Source organism: Camelus ferus, chromosome 10, assembly GCF_009834535.1.
Source record: "Camelus ferus isolate YT-003-E chromosome 10, BCGSAC_Cfer_1.0, whole genome shotgun sequence".
Lineage (NCBI taxonomy): Eukaryota > Metazoa > Chordata > Mammalia > Artiodactyla > Camelidae > Camelus > Camelus ferus.
Window position 1 is genome coordinate 48,162,715 of NC_045705.1, and position 26,784 is coordinate 48,189,498.

Sequence of the window (26,784 nt, forward strand, 5' to 3'; positions counted from 1 at the left end):
ATGCTACTTGCCCATCAGAGAGGTGAAAAGGACTCAGGCAGGAGTAAGCAAGAAAGAGGAAACTCCATCATCTCCACCCCTCTGCCCAGGGGCCTTCCTAATTCATTAGAAACCCCGCCCTGCAGCCTGCAGCCAGGGTTCTGCAGGGCTCTTGGCTGTTTCTCCCCAGCCAGGAGTGGCTAGTTTATAAGAAGGACTTGAAGCCTTACATGTCTCTGCTTTAATTCAACACCTGCTAGGACAACTGCTCATCTGGAGAGCTCATTTCTGATCCTGCATCCCATCAGAAGCAGCCCTTGCTCACCTCCATTTGGCTAAGGAGCCAGCTTAGGCTCTGGAGGAAACGGAGGCTATTTACAGTAAATTATTCAATTAGAACCAGAAGCAAGGGCAGCTTCTGCTCTTGTCTAATGGGCCAATCCGAGTGCAGCTCTAGGCAGGGCTGGGACTGTTTAATCTGCAGAACACATTAGGGCTGTCAACAGGAGCAGGACAGTAAACACTGTGGGAAGCAGTTAAACTCCAGCCGCAGCGGTAGAGAGAGGAGCAGGAGCTGGGGGAGGGAGGGCAGGAGAGGCAGGGACCTAGGGATCCAGTCAAGTCCCTCATTATATGATGTCCCTACCCCCTCATTATTTCTCCTCGGTAGAATTTATCACAATTGTAATTAAACAATTAACTGTGAAACTGGTAGTTTAACATCTTTTTCCCTTGAGGATCCCAGGGTCGGGGACTAGGTCTTACCTGCTCACTGTTGCATCTCCTTCAATTCCCCACCACCCCTTCCCAAAACATGGCCTAGTACTTAACGACCAAATCAACTAACACTTGCTGATTGACTGGGTGGGTTCTTACTGAAGGAACCTCAGCTTTCTTCTCACTGGTAAATGGGAGATGAGAGACAGAAAGGAAGGTACCTACTTTTACCAGGTTGTTATGAGAATTCAGTGAGGCAAGGGCCTTTTGCAACCACACACACTGCATGGAAAGGGCTCTGCAACCTAACATTCACACAGCAGAGCCACCTGTCCCTCCTGAGTTCTTGCAGTCCTCACAGCCTGGTGCAACCCAGCTGGGCAGCCTCCCTCCCTACCCGCAGCCTGTGCTCATGAAGTGCTCGAGACAGACAGACAGACCAAGGGGCGGTCCCAATGCTGCATGAAAACTACAATAACAGGTAACCAAGGGGATGCTAAGGGAGGTCCAGAGGGCTTCCAGGCAGTAGTAGGTGAGAATGGAAGGTGAGTAGAAGAGGTCATGGAAAGTTTCTCAGGACATGACCACAAAGCAGAAAGAAGAATGTGGGAATAAGGGAAGGAGAAGGGGCGGGAAGAAAGAGTGTGCAGGCAGAAGGAAGGGCGTGTGAAAGGCACAGAATCATGAGCATGGTACAGTTACAGAACTGCAAGTGTTTCTAGAAGGCTGGGGCCTCCAGGGATGGTGGTGGAGTTTAGAGGAAGCTATCCCAGTGGCATGGAAAAGCAGAAAAAGGAGTGGTCACTTTTCAGCTGGGGGAATAAGCCAGACTTCTTAGAGGAGGTGACATCTGAGCTGAGTCTTAAAGGCAGGGTGGCATTTTGCCAGGTGATGATGGGACAAGAACATTCAGTGCCAAGAGAGCAATGTGAGCCATGGCAAGGAGACCAGAAAATGAAGCGGGTATTAGGCACCCAGATCTCTCCTAGGGGACTGGAAGGAAGGGGCACCTTTAATCAGGCACATGAAAGGAACTGACTCTAGATTCCAGCCTATGGATGGTGGGAGCCACTGAAGGTGTTTGAGCAGAGAGTGAAATGATCAGAGTAGAATTTCGGCTCCCATGGGGACCAGTGGAGTGGACGGACTCCAGGGAGTGAGACCAGCAGCAAGAGTTCATTTAAGAGAAATACAAGCTCCCAGGGGACCCTGAAAGCCCCGAGGCTGGGGAGGTGGGCACCTGGGCATGGAAAGGAGGGATGCCATGAACTCTGCGCAGTAACGACAAGAGGCCCCCTCCTCCCTCCCACGCGGGCCCTCTGTGTGACCTGTCTCCCACAGGTGGTAACAGTCATCAGAGATACTTCAGTATTGCTAGCTGTGATGGCCAGCCTCCTGCAGCAATCAGATACTTTTAAGAACCCTCATTCCCAGGGGAGGCACAAGAAACCAAGCAAGCTGCCACCCAGCCCTGCTGAACAGACCGAGCCTCATGAAATATAGAGAGCTCCGGCTCCCCGGGGGAGGCCCCGACGGCCCCTCGCAGCTGACAGGCGACGGAGCCCAGCACGTAGGCAGCACAGACCTCAGGGCTCACAGAGCCAGGCCTTGTCCCCTCAGGCCCTGAGAAGCCCAGCTGGACAGCCCAGAAGGACACTGCATCAGGTAGAGGGGGCCCACCAGACCTCAGCCCTGCTCCTCGATTCTGGAGCTAGAATAGTTTCAGCAAAGCACAGACAAGGTCCCAAACCTCCACCTGATCAACTGGATACATCTACTTTCCAGGCCTTACCTGGAAGGGAACAGGAATCCCATCTGCTCAAATATGTCCATGAACTTGACAGGGGTAAGACTATAGCTCTCAGCCAATATCCAGGCAGCCTTCTTGGAGGAGCTCGCATCATAATCTTATAGTATTAGAACTAATAGGAAGCCTTAGAGATTACCTCTTTGGAGTAATAATAATAATAATAATAATAATAATAATAATAATAATAATAATACCCAAAAAATGAGGAGGAGTAGAGGAAGGAGTACTTATCGGGTTCTAAGGGTACTAACTGTATCAGGAACTTTTCTAAATACTTTACATTTAATCTTCAAAATAACCCCTTGAAGTAAGTTACAATTATTATCCCCAGTTTTCAGACGAGGAAACTGAAGCACAGAGAGGTCAGCATGAACAGATGGAGAGGCTCATTCAGAGAGGGGAAGAGATTTGCACCAGGTCACACAGCAAGCCCAGCTATCCCTGGGACCTTCACCTAGGTCTCCTCACTCCCATAAACTCCTCCCATGGGAAAGCCAAAGAAGGCTTAGCCTGGTGAGAGCCCAGAGAGACCCACCCAGGCACAAGGTGATTTGCCTTGGGAAATCCTTGGGGTGCCACAGTTCCCCATCTGTAAAACAGGGATAATTACACCTGTTCTCTCTTCTTTGCTGTGATTGCCAAGCACAGGAGATGGACAGTGGACAGGGGAGTTCCAGGATTCCTGGTCTGATTCAGCTCAGCCTTGGAATGTGACAGACAGGCTGACTCAGAGATGCCCACGAGTCCCCAGAGGTTGGAGAGAAAGGAGCCCAGAGACAAGCTCTCCCCGCTGAGGCCCGTGTGCCCCAGGCCCTGACTAAACTGATCCATCCTCTTAATGGCTTCAACTTGTCAAAGCCAACCCCAGCAGCCTCCCCTGAAGGAGTGTGCAAGCAGTCCTGCAGGGAGGCCCAGGTTCCTGGAGCCAGGAAGGCCATGGCTGCCCCCAGCCTGAGTCTCAGGGTGGGCCCGCCCCGGATCTGGGACTCGGACACCCCAGCCGCCCATCAGAGGAGCACCAAGCCCTGAGCCTCACCAGGAAACTGCAGTTACTGTCATCTGGGAGCGGGCACTGAGCTGGCCATTTTCTAAGTGTCAAAAGTGCGAAAATGGTGCCCCAGACTTTTAGGTGGCATGTAGTCCCCAAGGGAGGCTTGGCTGGGTCTTTGGGCCACCCCATCCAGAGCTCTGTTGGTTAAGAATGCAGACTTGGAGTCAGACTGCCCAGGTTCAGATCCCGCTCCATCAGTTACTAGCTGTGCGACCGTGGGTACTAGGTTTCCTTATCTATGAAGCAGGGTCCATGTATAATAAAAATAAAATGGAAGTGACGGTTCCTTCCTCCTGGCACTGCCGTGAGATCACACACGTGAAGTACCTGGCACACATGGGTGCTTGATGTAAGGACTGGTTCCATTTTTCTTCTGGTGCGAGCAGTACCCAGCAGTAGGGAGGCAGCCAAATGGAGGCCATTCTGACCCTCCTGAACTATGTCCAGTTGGTCAACTGCTTCTTACTCTCTAACTTTTTAATCATCTCTTCCTACTTTCTAACTTTTCCTGATGTAAATGTTAGCCAACTGCTCGAACGTTCTTTAGCTTCAACTCGCAAAAATGAGAGTCCTCTCTTACTGGGCCCAGGTCCCAGGATGCTAAAATTAACAATCAGTATACTTTAAGCTAATGACTTACTGGTCGTGGCTGCCACGAATAGACATAACTCTCAGATAAAGGCCATTAGAGAAAATTGAATAGCTCCAATGTGGTGAAAATTTGGATACATCCTGTTTCATAAATCACACTCAGAGGTCACTCTGGGCAAGCTATTTCCCTCTCTGAGTCATGATGAGGACCCAGTTTGAGGGGGGTCTATATACCCTTGGGAAAGAGGACAGAGGAGAGAGAACTGTGCAATATTTTGCAGTTTCACAAATACAATTTTCTCTTACTTCTAAAGACATGAGTAGACAATAGTGCTACGTCAACTACCATGATAGTCCAGCCTCCTCGGATTTTATTTCCTTCTCAAATCCTCCAAACTGGAGGCAGCTCAATAACATTTGGAAAGTAGCATGATGAGGTTATGGAAATCCAAAAGTTCAGGATTAGGATTCCAATCCCAGTTTTGCCTCTTAATAGGCCTCTCTGACCTTTAGCCTCTTCAGCTATAGAATGGGAATTAAGTCTATTTTATCATGAAAAAGAATATGAGAAGGAATATACAATATGTACATGTATGACTGAAACATTATGCTGCTGTACACCAGAAACTGACACAAAATTATAAACTGATTCTTGATGGGAACGTAGTTTGGTATAGCTATTATGGAAAACAGTAGCAGAGATTCTTCAAAAAACTAAAAATAGACTTACCATATGATACAGTAATCCCACTCCTAGGCATATATCCAGAGGAAACTCTAATTTGAAAAGATACATGCACCCCAGTGTTCACAGCAGCACTATTTACAATAGCCAAGACATGGAAGTAACTAAATGTCCATTGACAGGTGATTGGATAAAGAAGATGTGGTACATTTACACAATGGAATACTACTCATCCATAAAAAAGAATAAAATATTGCCATTTTCAGCAGCATAGATAGACCTGGGGATTGTCATACTACGTGAAGCAAGAAAGAGAAAGAAAAATGCCATATGATATCACTTATATGTGGAATCTTTTTTAAAAAGACACAAATGAACTTATTTACAAAACAAAAACAGACTCACAGACAAAGAAAACAAACTTATAGTTACCAGGGGGAAGGTGGTAAGAAGGGATAAATTGGGAGTTCAAGATTTGCAGATACCAACTACTATATATAAAATAGATAAACAACAAGTTTCTACTGTATAGCACAGGGAACTATATTCAATATCTTGTGATAACCTATCATGAAAAAGAATATGAAAAGGAATATATGTATGTACATGTATGACTGAAGCATTATGCTGTTGTACACAAGAAATTGACACAAAATTGTAAACTGACTATACTTCAATTAAATAAACAAACAAATAAATAAATAAATAAATAAATAAATAAATAAATAATTTTTTAAGTGGGCAAAGGAAAAAATTTAGTATTATTAGATGGTTCTAAGATGCATTTTTTCATATTTTAACATATGAAATTGGGATGTATATTTCAGTCAATGGCATCTTTGTACTGTGTTATAGTTTAATTAAAAGCATCTTTTCTTTTTTATGAAGTGACATGGCATCTTACAATCTGTGGCACCTTAAATTTAATAAAATATAGTATTTGGCACATAACTATGTCTCAAAGACACTTCTAGGTGCTTTATATAAGTAAATTAATTTATTTCTCAAAGAAATCCCAAATAATTAGTACTACCATTATCCCCATTTTAAAGACATGGAAATCAAGAGAGATTCAATAATTTGCTAATGTACACAGCTAGTAAGTTAAATGAGGGTAATGATCGTATCCTCTCTTTAAGGAAATTCATACTATGCTACTATTTTTTAGAATCTGATTTTTTTAATTGGTATTTGAGTCCTCTTCTTACAGAGAAAATTCACACAGGAATTTTATGTGGAGCGATATAGTATGTCATATAGTCTAAAATACTTCTTCATAAGAAGAATTTTAAAGGACTGATAAAAATGCTCTTAACATTTTTAAAAGGTATCACTTAGCTGGCAAAAATGTAAAAAATTTGGCTTTTCAGCCAAAAGGAGAGCAAAAGCAGGAACCAGGAATGATAAGCAAGAGTTGGAATTTTTGCCCTGAGAACATCTGCTGAATGTTATTTTCCCTAAGCTGCTTCTGTTCCATGTGTGAATGGGGAAGGGAAGACAAAGTCCTGGTCCAGGGACTAGGGAAACAATAAAATAGTTGTCCAGAAGGCCAGAAACTCAACGCAATGGTGAATGAAAAATAAATCTCCTATATAGAAGAGCAAGAAAAGCTGTCTATCCCAACTTTGGTGCTGGGTTAAAAAGAAGTAAAATCTCTCCTGAGAATTAATGAACAAAATATGACCTTCATAAAGGTTTGTAGCCTGAATTCACATTATCTGTGAGGGGAAAGAACTCAGTTAGAGAACTTAACTTCAAAACATAAAAGAGAGTCTTAGAAACATTTTCAAGGAACAGAGGCTATAAAATATTACCCAGTAGATTATAGAGAGAACCAAATAAAACTTCTATAAATTAAAAATATAGTAATTAAAATGAAAGACTCATTGAACATATTAATCACAGCTAAAGATTGGATTGATATAATTAAAAGACACAACAAAAGAAATGATCTAAAATGCATCCCAGAGAGACAAACAGAAAATACAAGAGAACTAAAGCTAAGGACTAGAAAGTAAGGTAGCCTCACAAGTATTTAATCAGATTTCTTAAAAAAAGATTAAGAGAGAGAATAGAGGAAAAGGTGATATCCAAAAAAATAGTGGCTGAAAAATTTACCAGAATTTTTGAAAATCAAAACAACTTTTAAATCAAGGAATGCCAATGAATCCCAAGCAGGAAAGATATAAAAGATAGACCCTGCCCTAGATAACTCATAAGAGTAAAGAACACAAAAGACTGAAAAGATTTTGAAAGCATCCAGAGAGAAAGAGAGAGGTTAGATCTACAGGTGACCACATAATAACAATGATGAATGTCAGCAGGCAACAGAAAAAAGTATCTGATTACAGAAAATAATTGTCTTAAACTTTTATACCCAGATAAACTCTCTTTCAAGAATAAGACTAAAACAAATACATTTCAAACAAGTAAAAATTCCACACCAAAGGAAATTCTAAAGTATGCATTTCAGGCAGAAAGAATGTAATGCCAGAGGGAAGGTTTGAGATATGAGACAGACTGATGAGCAAACTTACTTGTTACTAGATGAGTAAATCCAAACAAACTGCAACTATAAGAAGCAATTACAAAACCTCGTTTGTGGGATAAAGAAAGAAAGATAAACCTGAAGTATTATATGCAAATTCAGAAAAGGATGACTAAAGTGTTTCTTTTAGTTGGGAGAAATAAAATAGAAATGTAAATTAACTTTAGCCTTATTAGGTTATTATTAATGCAGTAAAATCTAGGGTAACCCACTTAAAGAATACACATAGAGGCAGAATAGACATTACCCTTCAAATATGCAAAGATAAAAAAAAAATGTTATAATGAAAAAAAATATCCAGAAGAGGAAAGAGATATGGATGAGGGGAGTATCAATGAATAATAGTTATCACAGTACAGGGAGATAAACTAAACTAGACACCTGTCAGCCAAGATTATAAAACATGTGTTTACACACACACATACACACACAGAAAAAGAGAGGGAGGAAAGGAGAGAAAGTGTGCTATGTGTTGGCTATAAGTAATATCCCTAAAACCAAAAGAACCCAGACATCTTAAAGTTAAAGGCTATAAATGATACACCATAGAAATACTTACCTAAAGAATTTTGGTGCTAATGTATTCATATAATACAAAACAAATTTTAAGACAATAATGACTATAGAGATGAAGAGATTCATTACATAAAAATAAAAAGCTCAGCTCATCAAGAAGATATTACCATAAGGATGTTCCTAATAACAATAATATGGTCTTAAGATACACAAAGTAAAGACTGATAAAACTTCAAGGAGAAATGAAGAAGTCCAGAATCACAAGTGGAGATTCCAACACAATTCTGTCATTGATTGACAGCTCAAACAGAAAAATTATCAGTGAGGACACAGAAGATTTGAATGGCACAATTAAGATAGAGGTAACAAACGTGAAAATGAATAGAACACTGCATTCAGCTTATCAGGAATACACACTGTTTTTGAGGATTCATGAGTCATTATTTTTTTTAATGACTAGTGACCAGATCTTAAAGCAAGCCTCAGCAAATTTCAAATGATTGGTATCCTACAGATTGCAGTCTCTACCCCTATATAAACACCTCCATACCTCTAGATATTTTAAACATACAAATTACAGGTCAAAAAAGGAATTGTAACAGAAATTAGAAAATAAACATGAATGATTATGAAAACACACATATAAAAACTACATAGTATACAGATAAGTAGCATTAAGAGCAAAAATTGCAGCCTTAAGTTAGAAAATAAATATGAAAATTAGAAGAATTTCTAACTTCTAACAATATAAGAAATTTTCCAAAGAGAATATACTTTCAAAGAAAGTAACAAAAGAAAAATAATTAAGATAGAAGCAAACATTAAGCAAAATACAACAAAAACACAAAACAAAACATAAACACAAATGAAGTGATCAAGAGTTGAAGCTAGTTTTTGAAAACACAAATAAAATGATAAACCACTGATAGGATCAGAAAAAAGACAGGAACAAAAATAATCAATATTAGTAAAAAAGGAAACTATTACTACAAATGCAGCAGAAATAAGATTATGATGGATAATATTATATGGACAAGAATATTCTACAATATTGTAGAAATTATAAATAAACTACGGTCTCAGAAAAATACAATTTACCAAAATTGACTCAAGAAGAAATAGATCTATAACTACTGAATAAATTAATCAGTAGTTAAAAATCTTCCCATAAGGAAAATACCAGGCACAGAGAAATTCACAAATAAGTTTCTATCAGTCAAAGGAAAGGTAATACTTTCTCTGCCAAGCTCTTCCAGAGAATAAGAATAAAAGAAAACATACTTCAATTCATTTCATAAGACTGACATAATTTTGATGCTGAAACTAAAACACAAAAAGGAAATATATAGGCCAATTTCATATACATACATATATAAAAATATACTAAATAAAATATTACTAAACAGAACCCAGCTATATATAAATAGATTAATACATCATGGATAAGGTAGGTTAAGCCTGAAAATACAGGGTTCTCTTAACATTAGAAAAGATATTAATAAAATTCACTACATTAATAGGTTAAAGAAGAAAAACCCTATGATCATCTCAATAAATGAAGAAAAATAATTTTATGAAGTTCAACAGTCATTCATAACAAAACCTTTTAGCAAACTAAGAATATAAGAGACTGTCCTTAAACTGATTAAAGGGCGTCTATCAAGAAAAAAATATACAGGAATAACATGCTTAATGATGACATGTTGAAAGCATTTCCTGTGAAACCAGAGACAAAATTAAAATGCCAGCTCCCACCAACTTCTATTCATTATTGTATTACACATCTTAGCTAGTGCAGAAAGAAAATGCATGCGAATGGAAAGAAACAAAACTGTCATTATTCACTGTTGGATTTTCCACAGGGCTGCCACATCAGCCTGCGCACAGCCCAGGGGTGAGTGGAGGCTGAAGTCAGCCTCTTCTGTGCCCACCCAGCCACATACCCTACACAGGGCTGAGTCCACCAAACACAAATCTGCAGTCCACTTGGCAAGCCAAGTCTCCATGGGCCTACGTCTTCCCAGATGTGGTATCTTTTCCTAATTCCTATAAAAATTTACCATGAACTAGTAAGTTACCCTTATTGTCAATGTAGGCAGCCCAAAAGTATCTACAAAGAAATTATTTTAATTCATAAAAGGGCTTAGAAAAGCGGCTAAAAGTGAATATACAAAAGTCAAGTATAGTCCTAGACACTAGCACAAAAATAAAGTGAGATTTAGAAAAGAGGGCATTGACAAGAACAACAAAAATACATAAGGTATGCAGAAATAAATCTTAAAATGTGCAAGTCCCTTCCTGAGAAAATTATAAAATATAATTAAAAGATATTAAAGAAGACCAAAATAAAGGAAGACGTATTTCATATACATATCAATTCATCATACTAATCTATAGATTCCATGAAGATAAATTAAATCCCCACAAAATTTTTTCCTAGGGCTTGAGTTAAACCTGAAATGTACACCCAAGATTATTCCTGAAAAAGAAAAAGAAATTGGGGGTTGGAGGACTTTTCCTTTAGATAATAAGGCTTATTTTCAAATAGTAAATACAATGTGATATCAACCCTGGAATAAACTTAGAGAATTGAATAACAGGCTCCAAACTAGACCAAAGCAAATGTGAAAACTTGATTAATAACAGAGGAGGGGGAAACAGGAGAGAGAGAGTGAGAGCACACATGCACGTATCCAAAACCACACGCAAAGAGTGAATTGGAGGCAGGGGTGATTCCCACTGTTGCTCCTGCCTGGTATATTAGGGGAGAGCTCCTTCTTGCCCATACATCCAGGCCCCTGAGCATCCCTCTGGCCCAGGGGCAAAGATTGAGCTGGTTTGAGCTAGAGAGAAACAGCTAAGAGGGGTGCTCTAAGAGCCTCCTTCTGCAGACAGAGAAGTCCAGCCCATCTCCAGGGCAAGCATGTTAGAAATCTTCTGAAAATGAGAAATGGAAGGTTAATTAAGAAGACCTGGTATATGATCCTTTTAATGTGCTGTTAAATTCAGTTTGAATGATCAAGTGGGATTTATCCTGGGATGCAAGGAGGGTTCACCATACACAAATCAATAAATGTGATACACCACAGTAATAGAATGGAGGATAAAAATCAAATGATCCTCTAAATAAATGCAGGAAAAAATTTTGACAAAATTCAACACCCTTTCACAAGAAAAGCTCTCAACACATTGAGTATACAAGGTATATACCTCAGCATAATAAAGCCCAGACGTGACACACCCACAGTTACCATCATATTCGATGGTGAAAGAATGACAGCTTTTCCTCTGAGGTCAAAAACAACTCAAGGGCGCCCAGAGTCACCTCTCCTATTCAACATGGTACTAGAAGTTCTAGCCGGAACAATTAAGCAAGAAAAAGAAATAAAAGCCTTTCAAATCAGAAAGGAGAAGTGAAACAGTCTCTGTTTGCAGATGACATAATCTTATATATAGAAAACCCTAAAATCTCCACCAAAAAATTGTTAGACTTAATAAATGAATTCAGTACAGTTTCGGGATACAAAATCAATGTTCAAAAATCAGTTGCATTTTTATGCACTAACTACAAACTATTTGAAAAATAAAGAAAGAATCCTATTTACAATAGCATTAAAAAAAATTAAATACTTAGGAATAAATTTAACCAAGGAGGTGAAAGATCAGTACACTGACAACTGTAAGACATGGATGAAAGAAAGTGAAGAACACACAAATGAATGGAAGGATAGCTCACATTCACGGATCAGAAGAATTAATAGTTTTAATGTCCATACTACCCAAAGCAATCTACAGACTCAATGTAATCCCTATCAAAATTCTAATGGCATTTTTCACAGAAATAAAAAAATAATAATCTTAACATTCATGTGATACCATATAAGAACCCAAATAGAGTGTCATACTTTCTGATTTCCAGCTTAATTACAGAGCTATAGTATTAAAACCAGACTAGCATAAAAACGGACACATAGACCAAGGGAAAAGAATCAAGAGCCAAGAAAAACGCCTGCATATATGGTAAACTAGTATTTGACAAGGAAGCCAAGAATACTGAAAGGGGAAAAGAGAGTCTTCAATAAAAGGTGCTAAGAAAACTAGGTATTCGCATGCAAAAGAAAGAAACTGAACCCCCTACATTCCACTACTCATAAAAATTAACTCAGAATGAATTAAAAACTTAAATGTCAGTTCTGAAACTCTAAAATGCCTAGGAAAAAAGTTTCTTGACACTGGTCTTGGCAAAGACTTTTTGGCTATGACACCAAAAGCACAAGCAACAGAAATAAAAATAAATAAGTGGGGCTGTATCAAACAAAAATTTTCTGCACAGAAAAGGAAATAATCAACAAATTAAAAGGCAACCTACAGGAAACTGGGAAAAATATTTGCAAACCATATATCTGATAAGGGGTTAATATTCAAAACATATAAGGAGCTCATACAACTCAATAACAACAACAAAAATCTAACTGAAAAAAAAATGTGCAGAGGGCTTGAATAGACATTTTCCCAAAGAAGACATACAAATGATCAACAAGTACATGAAAGGTATTCACCAATCACCTGGAAATGCAAATCAAAAGCACAATGAGATATCACCTCACACCTGTTAGAATGGTTATCCTCAAAAAGACAAGAGACAACAAGTGCTGGTGAGGATGCAGAGAAAAGGGAACCACGGTGCATTATTGATGGGAATGTAAATTGGTGCAGACACTAGGAAAACAGTATGGAGTTTTCTCAAAAAAATTAAAAATAAAACTATCATGTGGTATGGCAAGCCCACTTCTAGGTACATGTCAGAAGGAAGTGAAATCATTCTCTCAAAGAGGCATCTGCACCCCCATATTTCTTGCAGCATTGTTCACAATAGCTAAGACATGGAAACAGCCTAAATGTCCTTCAATGGATGAATGGATAAAAGAAGAAAGAAAAAATATATATATATACCACAATAAGATACTGTTCAGCCATTAAAAAAAAAAGAAGGAAACCTTGCCATTTGTAATGACATGGATAGATTTGGAGGGCATGATGCTACGTGAAATAAGTCAGACAGAGAAAGACAAATACTATACAACCTCACTTATATGTGGAGTCTGAACATAATAGAAACAGAGGAGACTGGTGGTTGCCAGGGGCTGAGGGTTGGGGAAAATGGGGAGATATGGTCCAAGGGTACACATTTTCAGTTATGAGATGAATTAGTTCTGGAGATTAATATAAGCATGGTGACTATTACTTAACAATATCATATTATACATTCAAAAGTTGCTAAGAAAGTAGATCCATAAAATTCTCACCACACAAATAAAAAGGTAACTATGTGAGGTGACAGATGCATAACTAATCTTCTTGGGGTAATCATTTCACAATGAATATATATATATCAAATCATCACATTGTACACCTTAAACATATAATGCTATATGCAAATTATAGCTCAATAAAGCTAGGGGATAAAAGCAGAAAAAAAGGAGGCCTGGGCTCGGCCAGATACCCACAACCCGGCTGAGATAGTCTGTGGTCGACAAGAATACAGGCTTTTCTGTGTGAAAGCTGCTGCAGAGGGCCTGCTTCCTGCCCTGACCTGCCTTCATATAACCAGGCACAGGGCTAGCACAGCCCCTCGCCGCTGTGCCCAGGTCGGTTGGGGCTGCCCCAGGCTGAGAACCCTTCTCCCTTCCACAGTATAGGTATGTGGAGGCAGAAGCTGTCATCCTGATAGTTCTGCCATCTGATGAACACCACGACCCCCACCCCATGCAGTCCTTAGACTCCCCTTTCCAAAGTCAAAAGGTGGCACAAAAGAACAAAGGAAGATGTGGTATATTTATACAATGGAATACTATTCAGCCATAAAAACCGACAACATAACGCCATTTGCAGCAACATAGATGTCCCTGGAGAATGTTATTCTAAGTGAAGTAAGCCAGAAAGAGAAAGAAAAATACCATATGAGATCGCTCATATGTGGAATCTAAAAAAATAAAATAAAATGAACATAAATATAAAACAGAAACAGACTCATAGACATAGAATACAAACTTGTGGTTGCCAAGGAGGCAGGGAGTGGGAAGGGACAGACTGGGAGTTCAAAATTTGTAGATACTAACAGGCATATGTAGGATAGATAAACAAGATTATACTGTAGAGCACAGGGTAATATATACAAGATCTTGTGGTAGCTCACAGAGAAAAAAAAATGTGACAATGAATATATGTACGTTCATGTATAACTGAAAAATTGTGCTCTATACTGGAAATTGCACAACACTGTAAAATGACTATAACTCAATAAAAAAAAAAAAATAAAAAAGGAAACAGGAATTATAAAAAAAAAAAAAAAGAAAAGAACAAAAGTCAACAGCTAAGAAACCTGCAGCCTCATCTCAGCTCTGCCAACAACCAACTTTGTGAAATTCATCAAGGTTCTTAAACCTCTCCATGCCTCCTTTTTCATATGCAAACTGGAAATAATAATATACCTGTGATGACCTGGCACAGTTGTTGTAAAGGCTGAAATACAATTCACAGATTACACTGTTTTGTATCACTACAGAATATCATAAAATTAAGAGGGATTTTTGTTAGTCAATATAAGTCTATGGAAACAGGAGTCTCTTAAAAGACCCAAAGGAATGAAACTATAAAGGTTGGATTTCGGGCAAAGTGAAAAATGAGACCTGGGCCAGAATAAAAATCTGGAAGTTAGGGTCTTAAACAAAACTCCGGTTAGCATTATGTAAGAAACCTGGAGTGTTATAGGACAGGTCTTCAGGAATTGTCTCTTCCAGCCCTATGGTTTATGCAAAAGGAAACTAAGATTCAGAGAAGGCAAATATCTGGCCAAAGTCACAGAGCGAATTTGTGGCTAAACCCAGACTAGAATCCAAGTTCTTTCTTCCCCTCCTCTCCAGTTCTGCCCAAAACCTGGCCAACTCTATGATGCACCTTCGAGAGCATGATGACCCCACACCTAAAGAAGACACCACTGCCTTCCCCAGGACATTCACTGATAGATGCCAAAGTTGGGCACTTATTTTCCAGTGTCTACAGGTTCAGTTTGCTGATGTGTATAACTCGCTCCCCTTTGTGTAGAAATCTCTCTGCCAATACCGTTGTACAAGACAAACAGAATGTGTTGACCAAGAGCTTAAGAACCAATTGCTCCTCCAGCACCGACGCAGACCCTGGGGTCCTGGCTGGCAGAAGCTACAGCTCAAATCCCTCTGACTTTCCAGGAAACTGTCTCCAACTCAGCCCTCCCCCTAGGGCCCTGAATGTGAGGAGGGAGGCACATCAAAGGACAGTTCTATCTGAAATCCTGTCATTAAGTCACAGGCTTCTGCGTGCTATGAGGAGAAGACAGGACGTGTTCTTTAAAATGTGGCCTTCAGCTCCTTGGAACAGCAGGTGAGTGGGTTTGGTGACATCCCTAGGGGCCCAGCCTCAGGGCAGACCAAGCACAGGACTTACACCCCAAATATGGATCCCAGGTGTTCTCCTAGAGGCCATGAAGCCCCCCGTGGGCTGCTCTCTCAAGCCAGGCAGGGCTTTTTTCTCTTGCAGTGGCCTCAGGCCCAGGACACCTGGCCCCTCAGCACACCTGTCACCTCCCCATCTCAGCAGATACCCTTGTGACAGCAGCCCCCATTACTCCCTCACATCCACGGCCCCTTGGCAAGGGCTGTGAGTATAACTGATGTAGAAATGGTCGCAGGCCAAGCCACATGAGTGAGCCAGGGCTCCCCCCACCCACAGGCAGCTCTTTCTGTCCCCACATCTGGCCCACTCCAACACCAGGCTAAGAGCAGCCTTGGTCCAGGTCAGGAGGGCATCTGCTCTGTGTCGGGCTAGAGCCGGATGACAGAGAAGTAGATGCATAAAATGATTTCCTCTTTCTTAGAATTTCCTCTTCCACTGAAAGAGATATATAAAGCTATAATTAAATAAAACGTAGTAATTCCTCCAAGATGAGTTCAGATAAGATGCTTGACCTTTCTCTGCCACATAGGTTCTATATGGCCTTGGACAATTTATACCCTTTTCTGGGCTTCCAATTTCCCATCTGTGAGAAGAGAGAGCTGTATTCGATAAGCTCCCTTCTGAATCTAATATTCCTACAATCCAAGGACCACGCCCTCCTCCCTAAAGCTTCTAAAAGAGTCATTCATGGCCAGAGATCAGACCCAAAGCTCTTTTCTCCAGTCTGCTCTGCCCAGAACCCTGGCTGCTCTGTGTTCTTTGCTCAGATACAGCTTCAAGTTACAGGAGACATCTGGGGTTTGAACCAGTGGCAGCCACTCAGATCACCTGCTGCTTCTGTTAGCCACTATTAGCCCCACATCACCGCATCCAGGCCTGCGGTGCTTCTGGGGGCCACTTCAACATTCCCCCCAACCTCAGGGGCATTGCTGGCCATAAGGCCAAGAAGGCTTACACAAGGCAATTGTCTTCTTGCTGACCTCCCAGCTCCCAGCCCATTCTGATGTTAATTTCAGCCTCTTAAAACACAGCTCTCATTGTAACATCTCCTTGAAAATCTGTCTCCCTGATGTCTCTCAACTTAGGTCTGAACTCTGTAACCTGGTATTCATGACTCTCCAGATGCTTTTCCAGCCTCCCCGCCTCTTGTGGCCTTACCGAACTGTCCTCCTCAACACGTCCTGTATATTCATGCTTCAAAGCAAGTTCCCTGCTATTCTTCAGCACTGATTTGTCCCCATGTGTCAAGATTCAACGTAAATGTGGCCTCTTCCTGGAAGCTTACTCTGACCTTCCCAGACTACAGGACACCTAGAATACTGAGATGCTGACTGTTCCTCCCCTTAATATTCACATAGTGTTGCCCTTTCACTGCTTCCTGGCCTCTGTTTAAATATCTGCATATCAGAGAGAATCTCTTGACCTGGTATAAACATACAATTCCCCTCCCACTCTTGGAACCCCCTCACCATTCTTTATATTTTTCCACAGCTCTCAGCACTATTTTGCATATATCAACCTGTTTACTGTCTGTCTTCCCACAGCAGAAAGCAAATTCTACACAGGCAGGTGTTTTGCTCACTGCTGTATCTCCAGTGTCTAGAACAATGCCTGGCACAGAATAGGTACTAAGTAGATAGTGGTTGAAAAGAATGAATGAGGGAGGGAATGAGTGAATGAGTCTGTAACTCAGATCCTTGGCACCTTCGGGCATTTTTCCAAGATACTCTCTATCTGACGTGACAGCCATTGTCCTATGTCTGGTCAGCCCCAGCCCTGTCCAATGTCGCGGCAGATGGACAGCACACATTCAAGGGGGCTCTTTGTAAATGACAAACCTCAGAGAACTGAAAGAGTAGCTTCTGGAGAGGCGGGGCCAAGATTAGTCTACTGCCTGCTTCCTAAATGCCACATTTTAAATCCCACTGTCCCTCCCTCTCCCTAGCCTCTCTGCAAATTCCACAGGGTTAAAAGGGCAATCCTGGTAGAAAACGAAGAAGAAAACAGAAGCATCCTCTTTTCCACGGTGGGGCTTATAGCGAGCTGTATTTCTCTATCTCCTTAGAGCCTGAGCCCCAAACACTTCTGCAGAACCCAGCTATCAGCTTTTACCTGTCTGATCAAGGAGCGTAATTCCTAACTTCTCATCACCGCTGAAAGAGGGGCAGGACACTAGAGAAGCAGAAGGTGAAATAAAAGGAGTAATTAGTGTCTCCCTCCCTCCCTGTTAACACTCAGTAAGCACAGACGGCCCTCGACCAGCACAGTGACATCTCCTTATCATGATGTTTGTTGCCTCACATGGGCTCCTGAGCTGTGAGGACCACATGAAAGAGGGATGAAGGAGACAGGGTGTCAGGGTGACTCAGCAGCCTTGAGTCCTGCTACAGATCCAACATAAACTCTTGTTTGTGGATAGACAGGTGGATGCTGGGTGGGTTGGTTGGTAAGTGACTGAGTGAAGGTGAAATAGATATTGAATCAGTGAGTGAGGAATGCAGGAGTGAGTGAGCCGGAGTGACAGAATGGGCTCTCCATCCTAGAGTGACTGGCATCTTTGCAAGGACAGCTCACTAGGCTTCGTAAATGGTCTCTGAATTCTCTTTTGGGCCTATGTCTAGTGCAGTCTCAGGGATGGGGAGGAGGTTGACAAGTCCTGACTGATGTGAATCATGCAAGTAACTCTCAAGATCCAAGAAGCCTTCATAAATGTTTATAAAGATCCTTCATACAAGCAGCCAAGAAACGAAGTCAGGACCACCTGGAGGTCCCTCAGATCTCCTATATCTGCTACAAATCAGAGAGGGGGTTACAGCTTAGGGATGCCATGTGACTTAGCTGTTTTCTCCAGGATCTCCTTAGACTCAGCCAGGAATTAGATGTCACCTATCACCAGTCCACCAAAGCTCCCGAATGACTATCTAATTTGTTCGCCCAGAAGATAGTAAGATGTTTGGGGGGCAGACATGTGGCTGTCAAGGCACCTCAAATGCAACATGTCCTAAAATGAATTAGCTCTCTCTCCCCAAATATACTCCCCTAGAATGTTTATTCTACTGAGTGGTACCACCATCTATCTGGTTGTTCAGCTGACGAAACTTCATTCATTCATTCATAAAACAAATATTTGTGGCATGTGTCAGTAACACACTATCTACTAGGATAAAGTAATGAGCAAAACTCATCACCAAAGAGGAAAAATAAGCATTAATTATCATGAAATAACTGCAAATAAACATAAAATCACAACCACGATAAAGTCTTGAAGAAGGTACATGGTGTTGTAAAGCCTTTAAAATGGGATTTGACCTAATCATGGAGGCCATGGAAGTGACAGGTGAGCTGAGAACTGAGACATAAGTAGGAATTCAGTCAATAAAGACATGAAGGAAGAGCATTCTAAGCAGAGGAGCAGCAAATGCAAAGGCCCAGTGGCAGGAGGAGCCTGACAAGCCCGAGGGACTAAGACAAGGCCAGGAGAGAGAGCAAAGGGAGAGCTGGGTAGGAGGATGTAGGAGACGGCAGCAGGGGTCAGACAAACAAGACCTTTGGGGTTTATTAAAGAGGTTGGTCTTTACCTTATGATCAATAGGAAGCAACTGAAGTACTCTCAAGGAGGGAAATGACATGAATGGAGTTGAAACGCACTCTGGCTGCTATGTGAGAGCAAACTGGAGGGAGCCAGCGTGGACCTAGGTGGACCAGTTAGGAGGCTCTTGTAGTACTCCAGAAAGATGAAAATGGGGCCTTGAACTAGAGTGATAATGGTGGAGACAGAGAGATGTGACAGATTTGGGAGAGATTTTCAAAAGCACATCAACAAGACATGGTGGTAGACTGGATATGAATTAATTAAAAATGCATGAGTCCATAGTAATGAAAGAAGGAAGGAAAGAAAGAGGGAAAGGGGGAAAGAGAGAAAAGAAGAGGGGAAAGATCTTTCCTATGGTAGAATGCCAAAAATAAATACAGAAGAAATGATGGGCTCAAAAGTCTCAATGATGATAGAATTAGTGAGTAAACTTTTGATAAGGAACTGGATATTTACATAACCTCAAGGCATCTCTCCACAAATTATTTACTAATTTCGAGAAAAATAGTAACTTCACAGTGGAGGAAATGGTGAACATCACTTAAGCAAGTGACGAAGGCGTCCATCACCAGCATTGGGACCGTCCCCGCAACCTGTGCTTGTGCCGTGCTGACCTCCCTGCAGCGGGGTTCCTGCCCAGCAGGCACAGCTTGAATCCCATCGTGCAGAACCATCAGATAAGCCCTAACTGAGGGCTAGTCATCATAATTACTGGCCAGTACTATTCAAAAACATAAAGGTCAAGAAAGATAAAGCAATAAAAAAATTTTAAAAATTCAAAAAGATAAAGCAGAGGATCTGCTCTGGATTAAAGGAGACTAAAAAGATATGACAACTAAATGCAGTCTATGGATTGGACCATGAATGGGGCGAGGGAGACAGGAGAGCTTTAGAGACATTATTGGGACAGAATTGTATGTGTTAAGAAAATATCCTTGTTTTAAAGAAATACACACGTAAGTATTTACGGGCAAAGAAGCATCATGTCTCCAGTTTACTCCTAAATTGATCAGAAATATGTATATTTTATATGTATTCATGTATATACATATACATAATAAAACCATAAATATATTATTATAAGTGAACAATAAAGTATAAATTATATAGGTAATTAAAATATACATAAATAATAAAAATAAGATATTTTTATATTATTGGAGAGAGAAGAAACAAAAACAATGAAGTAAATGGAGTGTCTTGTAATCAATTAAGGGACATAGATAAAAGAATTTCTTTTAGACTAGGAATAGACTTACCATATGACTCAGGAATCCTGCTCCTGGGCATATATCCAGAAGGAACCCTACTTCAGGATGACACCTGCACCCCAATGTTCATAGCAGCATTATTTGCAATAGCCAAGACATGGAAACAACCTAAATGTCCAACAACAGATGACTGGATAAAGAAGATGTGGTATATTTATACAATGGAATACTATTCAGCCATAAAAACCGACAACATAACACCATTTGCAGCAACATGGATGCTCCTGGAGAATGTCATTCTAAGTGAAGTAAGCCAGAAAGAGAAAGAAAAATACCATATGAGATCGCTTATATGTGGAATCTAAAAACAAAACAAAACAAACAAACAAACAAACAAAGCATAATTACAAAACAGAAAGAGACTCACAGACATAGAATACAAACTTGTGGTTGCCAAGGGGGCAGGGGGTGGGAAGAGATAGACTGGGATTTCAAAATCATAGAACAGATAAACAAGATGATACTGTTTAGCACAGGGAAATATATACAAGATCTTACGGTAGCTCACGGAGAAAAAAATGTGACAATGAATATATATATGTTCATGTATAACTGAAAAATTGTGCTCTACCCTGGAATTTGACACAATATTATAAAATGATTATAAATCAATAAAAAATGTTTTTAAAAAAATGATCAATATTGCTGGGAAAAAAAAGAATTTCTTTTATCAGCAAATTTGTATAATTTGATATGACACCAAAATTGAAGGTGATATAAAATTGTTTTTATGTTTGCTGAGTGAATAAGTGAGCCCATATCCAACCATGACCCTCCCCTGCTTAAAATACCTCAGCAGCTGCCCATAACTGTCACGATAAAAAATCCAAACACCTCAGAACAGCCAGCGAGGCCTGACATCCACCAATAGCCCTTTATAATGTCTCCCATCTCTCTCTCATCCCTACTGACTGGTAGACTCATTGCCTAAAGTTCCCCAAGCTCACCACACTAGGCAACACCTCTGTGCTTTAGCATGTGCTGGTCTTGCAGCCTCTTATCCTCCTGGAAACTTCCTGCGATCTTTCAAGATCCAGACCAGGAATTCTCACCTCTGGGAAGGCCTCTCTGATCGTCCCAGTTGGGGGTGATACTTCCTCTTCTGACACACCAACACCGCCAGTACCTGCTGTGATCATGTCCCACAGACAGCCTGTCTCTGTTTGGCCACAAGCCTGTCTTGCCACCCTGTCTTTTTGCTGCTTGAGGCCCGGGATGTTCCTGACTCACCTGGATGCCCAGGGCTGTGCACAGGTCCCAGCACATCACAGGATGTGCAGCATGAATGTGTGAAGAATAGTGACTAAACTTTTTGAATCCTCCAAGAGAGCCCCCTGACTTCAGTCTCTTTCCCTATCCTCGAAAAATACAAAAGAATAAGGGAAATTAGTTCTTCTTTAATTTTACACACAAAGAAATTGAGGCCCAGAGAGGGTATGATAACACAATGTACCCAGAGGCTGAGCCAGAGCTGGAATCTGGACCTGTTGCCCATCAGCCATGCTCTTTCCCAGAAGGCAGGTGGAACAAGAGGGAAGAACACATATAGCCTTTACGGTTCACCTGCTCTACGCCAGACACAATGCTTCCCATAAGGTTTCCAGTTCGGGCATCACCATTGCATTATAAGGAACCCCTTTTTACAGACATGGAAGGAAACCGGTTCCAAGTGAGATCTGCCTGACGGCAAAGCTCTTTTCTCCACATGCTGCCGGGATGCGCAGCCCACCCCTGACCCTCCAGCAGAGGCAACAAGTCAGCCTGAGTCAGTCGTTCTGCCCCTCAACCAGCACCGCACACAGACCCACAACGCGCAGCCCACACCCCTCAGACCGCAGGCTACATTTCACATGGTTTCCAAACCCAGGATATTTGGTTTGTAAGATAAAACCTCCACTTCTCCAGCAGAAAGTGAACACTATACACCAGTACCCAGCCAAACTGCTGACGCCTACAGACGCGGCCTCACGCCGAACGAGGTCTGGTCTGCCCAGAGACGTCCTCAGAAGATCCAGGACTCCCCCAGAGCTTGGCACTGAGGGCACCGTGGAGCTGCAGGAGGAAGACAGGCTGGCTGGATCACAGTGTCTGGGTGGAGGCTCAGTTCCCAGGACAGAGACTGCTCCAGGGAAGAAGCAAGCCACAGAAGCCCACCCCAAACGAGTGGCTGGCAGGAGCTGGTGGGGTGGGGAGTGGATCTCTGCCCAGCCCGGAGGCCTTCCCCACCCCACCCCGGCTTCCCACAGAGTAGCAGTCCCCGTCTGAAGCTGGAAAGGCTTAGGATGCTGAAGATACTCAGGTCCTACAACCAGAGAAGCAGGCCCTCAGCCCTTCCCCAGTTGGCCCAAAGGGCTGGATTTTTCTGCTTTCAGGGCCTTTGAACCTGGGAGTGGTCAGTGGACCACAGACCACAGAGTCTTCAAAGACTCTGGCATCAGACAGACCTGGGATGGAATTGTTGCTGGCTCTGACCTTGGGCTAATCACTTAGCCTTGCTGTGTTTCAGTTTCCCTACCTTGAAAATAGTGGTGCCTGTATCCCAGCATTGTTCCAGAGGTTTCTTAAAACAAGAGAGGCAAAGCACCTAACAAGGGAGTTGGCCGTTAGTAGATACTAAACCATGAGAGTAACCGTGAGTAAGCCTTTCCCCACAGAAGTTCTGACCATCTCACCGATGTTTTCTTACTGGATTTTAAACCTGTTTTCACTTGGTTGAGCTTAAAGTCCAGGGAACAACCAGAATCCTCAGCAGAGATGTAATCAAATCTAAGTCTTACCTTTTTGAGTTGGCATTTACCTGGGAAGGAACAAACCTCTCACCCTCACCAACCCACCAGCACATCACCTGCTGCCTGGCATTTCCTGGGGCCTCAGGCCAATGATTCCCTCTTCCTGCTTTGTAACCAAATGCTTCTGGGAGGATTAGTCTTGGAGGTGGGCAGCAGCTGCCAGCGTCTGGTAACTTAATGCATACTGAGAAGCAAGATTCCAGCACAGGACCTGAAAGCCCACCGTCAGAGCCCTTCTAAGTAATCTTTAGCGCTAAGCATTGCCCCCTCCCCCACACTCTTCCCCTTTGCAAATATTAATAGCCTTGGGCAGGCTAAAATAATTAGTCTTGGAGTAAACTAGTTAGGTGTTTCGCCAAATTTGCAGTGTGGCTAGAGCCCTGCCCTGCATTCAGATGAACCTGGTGGCAAACATCCCTTGCAGGTAAGAGGTGACAAATGACTTTCTGACTATGTGGCAGACTTGAGAGCTCCTCATGGGGAAAAAGAAGAAAGTGAGCACTAGCTAATGGCCTCACAGATCCAGGAGAGGGGGAGGAAGAGTCCCCTGCCTCCACCGTGTGTGTCTCTCCACGCTCCAAAGGCCCCGCTCCTCATCCTGATCTCCTGCTGCAGAAGGGCCATCCGTGATCAGAGACCTTGTAGTCCACACTGAGGGAGGCATAGCTCAGGTCCAAGAGACACAGACCTCCCAGCAGAGCCCTGGGCCTAGGCGGGGTCACATGAAGAAGCAGTGGCCATGGGGCCAGGGCCAGGAGTAGGGCAGGGGTCAATCTCCTTCGAACACACAGACACTCAAGCTTTTGAGACAGGGAGAAGCTGGCAGCTGAAGCAGTCAGAGCCGGGGGCATTTATCAATGGCCCAATTCATTCTCAACAATCCCCATTGTCTGAGCCAGCACAGAATGGGCATTATCTCCCAGAGCCGCTAGGAAGAAAAGCCCCAAGACATGGTCACTAATCAGAGCCCAAAGATTCAGAAGCCAAAATTGAGACATATGGTTTGAAAACCAGATGAAATATTTTAAATTGGAGATGTCCCTCCAAAACCCATGCAACACGGTTCTCATCCTTAGAGACTAATAGAATGTTTAACTGTTGGTTGTTCATTTATTTATTCTGATCTCTTTCTATAGAGGAGGTAGGAATTTACAGTTAAAGATGTACATCCTATAAAGTTGTTAAAGCAGAAATTGAAAGTCAAAGTCATGGTTCCAATGAATACAGTTACTACGATGAAGCAATATGGTGAACAAAGAGTTTCCTAGGAGCCAGAGTAAGAAGAGAAACACAGAATAAGAAGGTTATATCATGAGCTCAGGAGTCACTCAGACTTGTAGAACCCCTTGAACACTCAATTTCCTTGTCAGAAAAAAAAGGGGGGACTATTAACCTAGTAAGGTTGTTGTGAAAAGTAAATGAAATAAAACATGTATTAAAGAGTCAATAAATGGTGGTTGTTATTACTACCATTTTTCTGTTGTCTGATTTCTCTTCTTTAAACTGGAACCATGTTAACATAGTGGGGTTGCCTTGATGTTCTATGATTCCTAATTGTTGCTCTAAAATTCTGATTGGCAGGTATATGTATTTGATGAATTTAAAAATACGAGGACAGTCTGGGGCGAAGTCACGGTGGATACCCCAGTTTTCCAGAGTCTTTTCCTGAGTCCTGAGGTGGTTGGGGGCCCCCACAAACAAGAAGGCTAGGGAAGGCAAGCACACTTCCTTCCCTCACCACCTTTACTCTGTAAAAGGCTGCCAGGCTGACCACAGCCTGCCCGTATTTAACCATCCCTAAGGGTCAGGTGGAGGATCAGGCCAAAGGAAGGCAGATTCCAGCACCTCCTTAGGAAATGGCTGAAGCCCATCTACTCCCTTGCGTATCAGGGGAGTTGGTCAAGTGACAACTCAGACACTCCTTAGACCAAATAATAAACACTAAGGAAGACGTAGTCAATATCACCTTTTTAACTTCACAACTGAAGGGGCCCATTTAGTGAGGGCGTTTCACTGAAGCCTGTCCACGGGAGAATGGCCAGGATGGGAGAAGTCGAGAAGCTGTTAACAGCAGCAGCAGCAGCAGCAGCAGCAGCAGCAGCAGCAGCAGCAGCAGCAGCTAGCTGATAGTTTGGGACACTGACTCTTCCAAGCACTCTTTAGTGTGTCCCCTGTAGTCCCCAGGGGGAGGAGGTCAGGGAGAACAAGATTTGGTCAAGAAAAGAAATAGCCACTAGGATGGAGCAAGGCAAAGGCTATTCCCCTCCAGCCTCGGCTGCAGATGGGAGACTCAAAACAGGATTGACTAAAACCAAAGAGAAGGAAATCCGCCCAGCTCAGCTCCCAGTTCCTCCCTGTCAAATGATTGCTTGAGCCCAGCCCACAGAAGCTGCTGCTTTTGTGCCTCAGGGGGATTCCAGAGTATCAACTAGAGCCCGGAGCAAATTACAGGTGCTGAGCTCTGCCTCAGATCCCGATACCAGACTGGCCCAGCTTGCCGTGCCAGAAGTCTTTTCACTTCTAAGAGGGTAAGGCTACTCCAAGAGCAGCCTTAATTCCAGATTAGACGGGACACTCTGAAGGCACTCTATCAACATCTTCCCTGACCCCCCAGCAGAAGCCCCTGACTTGAGATAATTCCTACTAAAGCCAGTTTCTTAGACTTGTCCAAGGTGCCCTATGTAGGCTAAGGGAACTAAAGGGGACCTAAGAGGCTGAGAATGGGTCAAGCCAGGGGTGCATATTTGTGCATATGTAGATTTTACACTCAGAGGTGCCTGTTGCATACCTGTCACTGTCCTCAGGTGTATGTGTTGAAATATTTGCTTGGATGTCCTGAGACACAGTATGTGTGAGACTGGTGTGGGTGGCAAGAAGGTGTGCACACATGAGCAGATGTGAGCATGTGGGTGCAGGTGTCCTGTGAGTGTTTGTGAGTGGGCATGGTGGTGGGGTCTGCTCATTCCCTGGTCCTCCTGTCTCCTCCTGGCATCACAGTGGGGTCTCCCCCAAGCTGTCTCCCCTACCCTGGTCAGCAGGCTGAGCTTGCTCAGAACCCCATTCACTCCAGTGTTGGTGCTGAGCTCCTGTCCTGCTCAGAGTCCTGCGAAACCAAAGCTGCATGACCCACGGAGAAGACACCCCAACTGTGGACAAGTCTGGTCACCTTAGAAAGTGAGTACAGATAACACTCCTTTTCCGGGGGCCTCTGCCTTCATCAGCTCACTCACACACATCCAGCCATCCACACATGCACTCGCTCAGCTCTGTGGAGCCTGTCTACCACACACACTTGAGTCTGCACTTCTGAGAGCGCAGACTCAGTTCACGTGGGACAGCGTGTCCCCCTCCAACACACAAGCCACCTGTGGGCACACTTAAGTCCACCACACACACACTGACACACTGTCTCAGCCACGTTCACACCCTAAGACATATGCTAGAAAGTTCCACATGCTCACATACGGGCCCAGACACATTTCCTCCCACAGGTGCTCTTTCCCACTTACAAACACTCACACTGACACACTTAGACCTGCTACCCAAAGAGTCACAAGCATGCTCTGTCCCAGACTGGACTGGGCACAGAATCCATCCCCGGGAGCGCCTCTACTTACTCTGAGAGTGAGAGCCGGTGTGAGCAGCTGTGTACAGCGGTCAGGCCAGCGGTGGCAGGCACAGCTGGGGCTCCTGAGGCTGTGAGCAAGTGGCCCGCTTGGCCGGCCCAGCCCCGAGGGCCGCCCG

The 26,784-nt window shown here is 42.7% G+C and overlaps 1 protein-coding gene across 6 annotated transcripts in view; it reads right to left on the reverse strand.

Moving 5' to 3' along the window:
* Positions 1-26,784, reverse strand: part of INSC (INSC spindle orientation adaptor protein) — a 122,340-nt gene that overhangs the window by 93,523 nt on the left and 2,033 nt on the right. Inside the window, exon 1 of one of the 6 annotated variants that reach the window (XM_032488965.1) lies at positions 26,658-26,781. The exons of the other annotated variants lie outside the window; for them this stretch is intronic. The gene's annotated coding sequence lies outside the window, so the exon portion shown is untranslated. Of the gene's footprint in view, positions 1-26,657; positions 26,782-26,784 lie in introns of those variants that run through there. 6 annotated transcript variants of the gene reach the window in all.